General features: G+C 38.5%; 1 pseudogene; it reads left to right on the forward strand.

Annotated features, from left to right (window-relative positions):
- The first annotated feature begins 5268 nt into the window (after window positions 1–5268).
- On the forward strand, window positions 5269–5367 carry LOC132297768 (small nucleolar RNA R71; annotated as a pseudogene).
- Window positions 5368–10128: the final 4761 nt, after the last annotated feature.

Raw genomic sequence — 10128 nt, forward strand, 5'->3', positions numbered from 1 at the left:
GCCTCAGGTGTAGAAGAGTAAGAAGAAAGATCCTGAGTCTGCTCCTGCTCGTGAATGGGCGATCCAGCTGGAGAGTGCTGCTCTGTAGCGTCTGCAGGGCGCTCTAAATCAACGTCTATATGCTCGGCAGCTGGATTGACTGGTGCATCGTCCACTGCGGGATCTGTTGTTACTGCCTGAGCTGCTGCCTCTGCCTCCTCCTCAGCCTCTAGCTCCTCTGCAGCCACTATCGCGTGGTCCTACAGTCTAGTAATGATGGCATTGTAGCTCTTGTTCCAGTCCTTCTTCAAGAAGTAACAGGAACCTCTCTCGGGGTGCTCCCGAGGATGAATAGGGTAGCGTTGGTCGATCAGAATTAGGGTGATGAGGTGGCCGAACGGGAGAGACTTAGCCCGTCTGGGCATCTCCTTGCTAATATACTCGTCAAATAGCTTCCTCATCATGCTCCAGATGAGCGCGGGAATAGATACCCAGTGGCCTGTGTAGAAAGCGTAGAGGGCTGTCAGATAGTCTCATCTCCGTTGGATCTTGTGCCCGGCCATATATATATTCTGAAAAAGAACAGAATCAAAGAACCATAGGTCATCTGGAAGGAATGTGTGGGTGGCAAAAGTCTCGCCATCGGCATAGTGATCTGTAAGAAATACCGCCATGTCGGCATAAGAAGGCTTGTATAGCCTCGAATATAGCTCATGTAGTTTCGGAGGGCATCTGTGTGGACAATAGCAAGAGCGGGCTAGTGAGTCCACAGTGATAGTGATCTGATGGCCATCTATGGTAGTGACCAGCTCTGCTGTGGTACGCTGGGATAGTCGGAGGTTCTAGAAGAACAACCGTACTAGCTGTGGGTAGACTGGCTCTGTAACTGGGGCAAGAATAGTTGCAAGGCCCCTCTGAATGATGTCATGGTAAGCTGATCGGGTCAGCACCGATCTGGAGAAAAAGGCTGAGTCGAACACCGACTCATGGTCGACTGCCATATGCGCATATCTAGGCGCGGGCCTATCACGCTCCTAAGCTGGCTGGCGTGGTGGAGATGGTACTGGTGAATGCGCAACTCCAACATGTGGTGGAGATTGTGATGGTGTAAATGCAGGCTGAGCTGCAAAGGTAGATGGAATATAGTCATCCTCAGCCTCATGAGCAGGTGACTGAGGTGGAGTAGGCTGTACTGGCTCCTCCTGTGCATGAGAGGGCTCTGTTGGCTCTTCTATCCGTGGTCTGATATGTTTTTGAGGCCCGTGTTGCCTCTTGGCAACTGTCTTGCGCTTAGTCATAGCCTGAAAAATAATTTAAAAACTTGTAAGGGGAGTTAGTACCAGAATTAAGAATTGAAAGCACAAAATAGAAACATACATGTTAAATAAGATAGACAAATCATATAGATGACATGAATCTATGCGAGTGATAGGATATGAAACATGCTAAACAATGTAAGTATGAAATGTATCCAATGTGGAATATCACAGGCATTGGGTATATATGAGATAGCATGAATATAAGGCATGATGAATGAAGTGTGTGTGTGAGATCTGTGAAGTTCCATCGATCACAAAAAGGTTTGAGATCAATCTCAAAACTTCGATCGATCTGAGGTATGAGTTCAATCGATCTCTCAAGATTGGTCTGAGATACAAGTTCGATCGATTGAACTGTGCGATAAATGTAAACAGTCACAGATCTGTGACTTTGGAAGCGCGGGGCCCACACGAATGTGTTCGTGGGCCCATCAACACAACAAATCAACAATAATCATCACCTAATCATGGCCTATCCTCCCAAAGATAGATCAAACACATATATATACATACGAAGCATATATATATATATATAAACATGTAAACTCAGTGCTTCGAAGCTCAATAATGGCGTATTTATCATGAAAATGGCATGGATTGAACATTTTAAACATGTAAACATGAGATATAAGCCAAAATCAAGCATAGTGCCTCGGATATTACCTCAACCGAAGGAGAGAAATGGATGCGAAGAGGGAAAGATGAAATCCGAGATGTGATGAAGAGAGAGAGAGATTTGGGGTGAGCTTGATGTCGCCGGAGGTGTCACCGGAGATGAGGAAGATGGAGAGTGCACAGTGGCGATGAGAGAAACAAGGGTTAGGGGGGTTGGATCGATCTAAATAATCGATCTTGAGACCCTCCAGGTCTATTTTTAAAAACATTTCCCAATTAGTTCGATCGATCGAACTGAGATTTCAGATCTATCGAACTTTGATGAACTCTCCTCAAGTATTTTTATTTATTATTATTTTTTTAATTTTTAATTGAATAAATAATAATAATTAAAAACTAAATAAACTAAAATATTTTTGTATTTTTGAAAACTTTTTGAAAAATAAAAAAAAATGAAATGAAATGAAAATAAAATAAAAATGAAAATATTTTTGAATTTTAAAAAGTCAAATAAAGTCAAACAAGGTCAAAATAGAGAAGTGAAGAACTGAGATCGATCTGAACAAAATGTTTGATCGATCAGACAGAGGGCAAAAATATGCAAGTTTTTGGTTCAAAAATTTGGCTAAGTGTTGGAACTTGAAGATCGATCGAACTTTAATGTTGGATTGATCGAAGAAGTTTAGATCGATCTTGAAATGTTTTCGATCGATGAGACAGAGAGCTGAATATGCAGGTTGATGCAGGCTCAAAATTTTTCTAAGTGTTGGGTCATGAGATCGATCAAACTTTGAAGTTGGATCGATTAAAGGGCTCCTGATCGATCTAAGAATAAGTTCGAACGATGGGGCAGAGAGGTGATTTGGATGCAGGTGGAAAATTTTTCTAAGTGTTGGATGCAGGTGGAAGTTCGATCTATCAAACTCTCATTTGAGATCAATCGAACTGATGCAAAATGCTCAATTACAACTCAAAAATTCATGCAATCCTAATCACAGTTCCTATAAATGTATATGAACCAAAAACAAGTATCTAGACTTCGCAAGAAATGAAATTTAAGATAGAAATGGGGGAGGAATAGGGTTTTGACACCCTATGAAATGTTTTTGCTAGTCTTTAACGTCTCTAGCAAGACATTGGGTTCTTTTAGCCCAGATCAAAGATCTTGTAATGCATCCCCTCCTTGTTGGGGTGATAGATGTTTTGAACTCCACCCAACAAATGGTTCTTTGAAGAACTTGTTGGATTAAACTCAAAAGAAACTTTTGATCCTTTGTCTATGCAATCACAACCTTTGGGCTTCCATGCCCTTTCAAAGTAAGAATTCGAAATAATACTTTGAGAATGCAAGGTTGAAGATGATCCCTTTGAAGTTTTGGTCTTATACAAAAGCTCACTTCCTTGACATTGAAGATCATGACATTTATCTACAACATTAACCTCTCCTTCATATTTGTCAAATGAATTGGGTATGGGATTAAAGATATTCAACTTCACCTTCATGTGGCCAAATGAGATCTTCATTATCCCCATTCTACAATTGATGTTGGCATTAGCGGTTGCCAAGAAATGACAGCCAAGGATAACGGGAATTTGGCTTTTAGGATTGGGGACCGGTTCCGCATCTATGACAACAAAATCAACCGGGAAAAAGAATTTATCAATTTTAATCAAAACATCCTCAATGACACCCCTAGGCTTCTTGATAGATCGGTCGGCAAGTTGTAAAACTACCGACGTCGGTTTTAATTCACCTAGGCCTAATTTGACATAAACCGAGTATGGAAGAAGGTTAACACTTGCTCCTAAGTCAAAAAGCGCCCGATTAATGATATGAACACCAATAATGCATGATGTAGTGGGTGAACCGGGGTCCTTAAACTTTGGAAGAGTGTTATGTTGTAAAATTGAGCTTACTTGCTCGGTTAAAACTACTTTTCTTGGTGCTTGGCTCTTGTTCTTCCACTTTTGGGTGCACAAGTCTTTCAAGAATTTGGCATAAGCCGGAATTTGCTTGATTGCATCCAAAAGTGGAAGATTGACTTTTACTTGCCTAAACATTTCCATAATTTCATTGGTTTTTGCCTTTTGCTTGTCTTTTGAAATGGATCGTTTTAAGGCATCCGGAAATGGAACTTTTGGTTCAAACACTTTCTCAGAATTTCCTTTTGAACTCTCTTCAACACAAGAAGTTTTCAAATCAATTTGTTTCAAATCATTTTTCAGCAAAACTTTTTCAACATCATTTTTGAAAGCTTATTTTTCAAACACATTTTTCAAGACTTTCTCATTCACAAGATCATGTATATGCAATGAAGGAGGAATGGGATGCGAAATGGGACGGGTGACAACTTGAGGTTTCACCGGTTCACTCTCTTCATTGGACATTTAAACTTGATTGTCCACAATCCTATCACTCCGCAAGGTAGTCACCGCATTACAATGTTCAATGGTGTAGCCTTTCGATAAGGAATGGGTTTCCACAACACATTGTTGCTTAGGTGGGGCATTTATAGGCATCTTTCCCTTCTCTTTTTCATTGAGAGTGCTTGGTATTTGCCCTACTTGGGTTTCTAGTTTCGCAATAAATTGAGAGTGAGAATGAAACAATTGAGTGTTAGCCTCTAAAGTGCCCAAAGCATTTAAAAATTTTTCTTCAAAGGCGGGACTTCTAGTATTTCCTTGGAAATAAGATTGGTTGGGAAAATGAGAATTAGCAAATTGATTTCCTTGTGATTGATAAGGTCTATAACCTTGGGATCCTTGGTTTTGAAGTGGAGGTGGAATGTACTTCTTTTGAAAACCGCGTTGGGAAGAGTTTGAGCCCTCTCCTTGGTTTTTCCAAGAGAAATTCGGATGATTTCTCCAACTTAGATTATAGTGAGTACCATAAGGATTGTTCCTTTGGTTCACAAAAGTTGCATTGACTTGTTCATTAGGTTCATTTTGCACTTGTCCGTGAGGGCAATGAGAAGTAGAATGAAGAACACTAGAACAAGTCATACATGTTTCATTTGATGCACGATGAGAATGGTTAGGGAAGGAAGATACTTGGTTCGCTGAGTTTTGGTTAATAAAAAATTGATCAAACCTTTGAGATAAAGACTTCATTTTGGCGGCTATTTCATTTGAATGGTCGATATGATGTAAGCCAACACTCTTCCTACCTTGTGAATTTCTACCATTCTTGGATGATAATGTTCTATGCAAAGAATTTTCACTCATGCTCTCATAAAGACGCCACATGTCATCCTCATGCCTATCAATGTATGAGCCACCCATGGAAGCATCAACCATGCCTTTGTAATTGTCCGATAAGCTCTCAAAGAAATATTGAACTAATTGTCATTTGGGCATGTCATGATGTGGACACTTCCTAAGCAACTCATTGAAGCGTTCCCATGCCTCATGAAACGTTTCTCCATCCCCATGTGAAAATTCTCTAATTGAAGTTCTTATAGCATTGGTTTTAGAAACCGGATAGTATTTCTTCAAGAACTCTTGTTGCATTTCTGCCCAAGAAGTGATTGAAAAAGGCCTAAGATTGTTAAACCAATACTTTGCCTTATCTTTTAAGGTGAATGGAAAAAGTTTGAGTCTTAAGACCTCTTCCGGCATGTCCGTATATTTTACGGTGGAACATACTTCAAGAAACTCATCCAAATGCTTGTAAGGTTCTTCACTTGGAAGTCCATGATAGTTAGGAAGCATTTGAATGGTTTGTGGCTTAATTTCATAATGATGTGCTCTAAATGGAGGTAATTGGATGCATGTAGGTGCATTATACTCATTAGGCACATAATGGTCTCTTAAAGTAAGAGGTGGATTAACTACTTGAGGTACAATATGGACACCTTGGTTTTGAATTCCTTGATTGATGATGGAAGGTTGTGGAGCATACCTTGGCCTTGGCATTCCATATGGAACTTGGCCTTATTGTTGTGGTGGTTGGTGAATGTATGGCCTAAGCATGCCTAATGGTACTTGTATATTCTCATTGTGCACATTAGGATGAAGAATACCTTGTTGGTCTATGTGACCATGGTCCTCAACATGATCATCATTATGGTCATCCATTGATAGGTTGGTTCTATTTGAACTTCCTCTTCCCCTAGGATTTCTAACTATGGATTCAAGATGCAAATCTAAAGGGACAAGAGTGAGTCTCAATGAACGACATCCATGCATGCACAATGCAAAACACAACAAGCACAAAGAATGACAAACACTATGCCTTCACAACAATGCAATTAGACTTCTTCCATAAACACTTAACCCATACTCCTATGCTTTTACAACAATGATGCAAAGAACAATTAAAAACAAGCCTACACGCGGGCCGACGATTTAATTAAGGGATTGAGTAAAGAAAGTCTCACAAAGGTCCTATAGCACTTCAACTCCAAATTTAAAGCTTAGCTTAGCAAATTTTTTAAATTTTTAGAGCTTGAATGCTCCTTTGCTTGCTTCCTCTCCAACAATGCACCTAGTCAAGTAAGAACAACACAATAAGTAACTAAAAAGAAAAATAAAAATAAAGTAAAGACACAATCAAAAGAGTACTAATCCTAATTGATTCCACAATTCCGACGTTGCCAAATCAAATCAATCCCCGGCAACGACGCCAAAAACTGATCGGTGTTCTCGTCGTCCTACACCATCAAGTTTGAGAGTGTGCATTAAGGCGAGGGCCCTGTTTTACATTTATAGAAGCCACTACTATCTTTCACTATAAATATAGCTAGGGCGAGTAGGGATTTGATGAGGGCTGAAAAGTACACATTTAAACCCCTTAAGCTTGAGTATTTTAGGACCTTTATCTATCTTATTTACCCGTTTTAGTACTTATTTGTGTTTTTGTCTATTTCAGGTCAATAATGTTAAAATGGGCTAAAAATGAGTTCTTAAGGCCTTTTTGGAGTCAAGCTAAGTCTTAGCGATGATCCGGAGCAAAAAGAGGCTGATTTGGAGCAAAAAGAAGCTGATACTGAAAAACTGAAAAGTTGGATGGATCGCAGAAAAAGTTGGATCGATCGAACTTTTAGTTGGATCGATCAGAAAAGTTGGATCGATCGAAAAATAAGTTGGATCGATCGAAAATAAGTTGGATCGATCGAACTGGACATGCTAGCAACAAGCTGTCACTTTTTCCGTGCGCGCCCAAAAGTTCACCTACCAAAAAGTTGCGGGATTAGATATTTTTGGGCATATATTCTAGACTTAGTGACTAAGAAAAGGACCTTCTATATAAAGGGAAGCAACCCATTTGTAAAAGAGGATTCTTTAGGCTTTTTATCATTTTTTATTTTCTACATTGTAATTTTTATTTCTCTCTCTAGAAAAGTTAGAGATTAGGGTTAGAAGAAAAGAGAGAAGTGGAGGCACATCTCAAGAACACATCTCTAAATCCACTATCTCTCCATCTCTAGAGCTTCAAAGAAGAAGAAGTAGAAGAGGAAGAAGAATATGGAGCCATGTTTGGAGCTTGATTCCATGACTACATCCACCTCCTCCATGATTGACTAGATCTACACTTAGGGCTTGGATGAGCCCTAAGTCTTGTGTAATCTAAACCCTTGTATTTCTATTTTTGGAGATTTATATATATATTATTGTTATTAGTGTTCTAGCCTTGTGAATTTCATGAATCTTGGTATATTTCTATGATTTCCATGGTCTAATTCTTCCTATTAATTCTCTAGTTTATTTACATGTCTATGTGTGATTAAATTAGGAATTATGTCTCACATGATCCATATGGGTTAATTCTTCCATTGATTCTCTATTTTAATTACATGTTGTCTTATGTGTGATTATTTGGGGAATTGATCTCTACACTAGTTTTTCTATATTAATTGCATGTTTATGTGTGGTTAATTGAGAATTTAGTGATGGCTAGACATTAGTGCTTAATGGAATGCTCTTGTTATGTCTTTTGATGGTTCATACTTATTCCTTGATGGATTGTACCTCTCCCTTAGTTTATTTTCATGCTAGTAGTGTAGTTGTAGTGTAGTGTTAGATTGGGGAGACAATTCATGCTTGTTCTTTGATGTTCTATGTTTTTGAATGCAAGAAGCATATGCTCTAATATTGTGGTGTAATGGAATTTTGAGCTTAATGAAGGATTAATGACTTGATTTGATATTTTGTTCTCTTCACATGTTGTCTAGACAATATATTCCTCTTCCAATAGATATATTGTAGCCTTTCACATATTGTTTAGACATTATACACTTGTTAAGTCACCTTTGCTAGTCGAACCAATTTTGTTCACAACAATGTATTCCCCATTAATGGAAAGCAAGTGGTTAATTACATGAGCTTAGTGGTGATTCCAACACCCTAAGTCCTCTCTTCTCATCTCTTAAATCCCTATCTCTACTTAGTTTTATTTTTATTGCATTTTAATTAATTCTTTTCTAGAAGTAATCAACCAACCCAACTCTCTTTTGCAATCATTTGGTACGCTAGAGTCGAAGTTGAAATTCCAACACGTATAATCCCTTGGGACGATCCCTACTCACTCTTGCTACGTTAGTAGTGGTGTTGGTAGTGGTTTTTATAAATTTAAATTTGACATAAAAGGCTTTTCTTGAACCACACATTCACTACATTTAGTTTGGCGTTTACAAGCGATGTCGTCAAGATCGTCCCAAGGGATTGTGGGGGTCGAACATGGTTGTGGAATCGCTTATGGCTAGTAGGTCGAGTGATCAAATAATTGGTTGGTGGGTTGATTAGACTAGAGAACAACTAAATTAAACTAAGTGATAACAAAACAATGCAACTAAGAACAATTAAGAGAGAGAAGAGTGTTGGGGTTTAGTGATCACCACCAAACAATGTATTTCTATACCATTGACAAGTGACTAATGAGGGCAAATGGTGCATTGCAATATTGGTGTGTGTGTATGTTTGGTTGATTCAACAAGCATGGATGACTAGTTAAGCATGTATTGTCTAAACATCATGTGAAAGGCACAATATATCTAAGTAATGAAACATATATTGTCTAAACAACATGTGAAAGGCACAATAGATCAAAACAAGTCATTAATCCTTTCATTAAGCTTACAATCCAAATACAACACAAGGTTAGAGACATATGCTACTTGCATTCAAAAGCTTGGATCATCAAACAACAAGCATGGATTGTCCTCTCATTTAACACTACACTACAACTACACTACATGTACACTACTAGCATGAAAATAAACTAGGGGAGAGGCACAATCCATCAAGGAATAAGTATGAACCATCAAGAAAATCACAAGAGCATTCCATTAAGCACTATGTTTTGACAATCTCTAAATCTATAGCATCAATACACATAGACATGCATCAATAACACAAGATATAGGGATAACACATGAACATCTATTCTAACATACATAGACATATGGATAGAATGAAATGATCAATTGAAAGCATTTAACCACATAAATAATTGAACAATCAAGATCTATATATATCAAAGTGTCAAAACAATAATTACAACACTAATCCCTCAATAATACACAAGATTAAGATATAGAAAGCATGCTTGGGGCTAACTCTAGCCCCAAGAGGATGTCTAGCCACTCATGGTGATGTTGCTCCAACCCTCAAGGGCTAACTCCATGGAAGAAATCTGCTCCTTGTTGATGAAGAACTCCAATAGTGTCTTTAGCCTCCTCCTCCTCTTTTCTTCTACACTAAGAATAACCTCCCAAGTTGTATCTACCAAAAAATGCTAAGTATATAAAAAACTGCATCATATTCCTTTTATAGGTAGGTCTAGTGACACAAAAAATGAGCTGGGGTCGTGCAAAGAATATTCTCTAATGATTGGATAGAGGACGGATTGAACAAGCTGGCTTTTTAACTTTTTCGCACTGGAGGAAATTCGATCGATCGAACCTTGGACTTGGATCGATCGAACTTGGCTGAGATCTATCGAACTGATGCTGGATCGATCCAACTGGTTGAGCTTTTTGGGAAAAGACAAATTTGAGATATTTTGGGAGATATTTTTGGGAAAAGGACAAAAGTGGTTAGTGGGTGGTACAGCTGTGGATAAGATCAATCATTTGAATAAGGACAAAAGTGTTCGATTGATCGAAGGGTGGTGTTGGATCGATCGAACTTTGGACTTTCTGCTTTGGGTCAAGGTTTGGATCTATCTTGAAGTACTGAGATCGATCAGTGTTCGATCGATCGAACCTTGAAGTTG

Source organism: Cornus florida, unplaced genomic scaffold (assembly GCF_030987335.1).
Source record: "Cornus florida cultivar Cherokee Brave unplaced genomic scaffold, ASM3098733v1 CherokeeBrave_3.0.0_Hap2_Chr02, whole genome shotgun sequence".
Classification (NCBI taxonomy): domain Eukaryota; kingdom Viridiplantae; phylum Streptophyta; class Magnoliopsida; order Cornales; family Cornaceae; genus Cornus; species Cornus florida.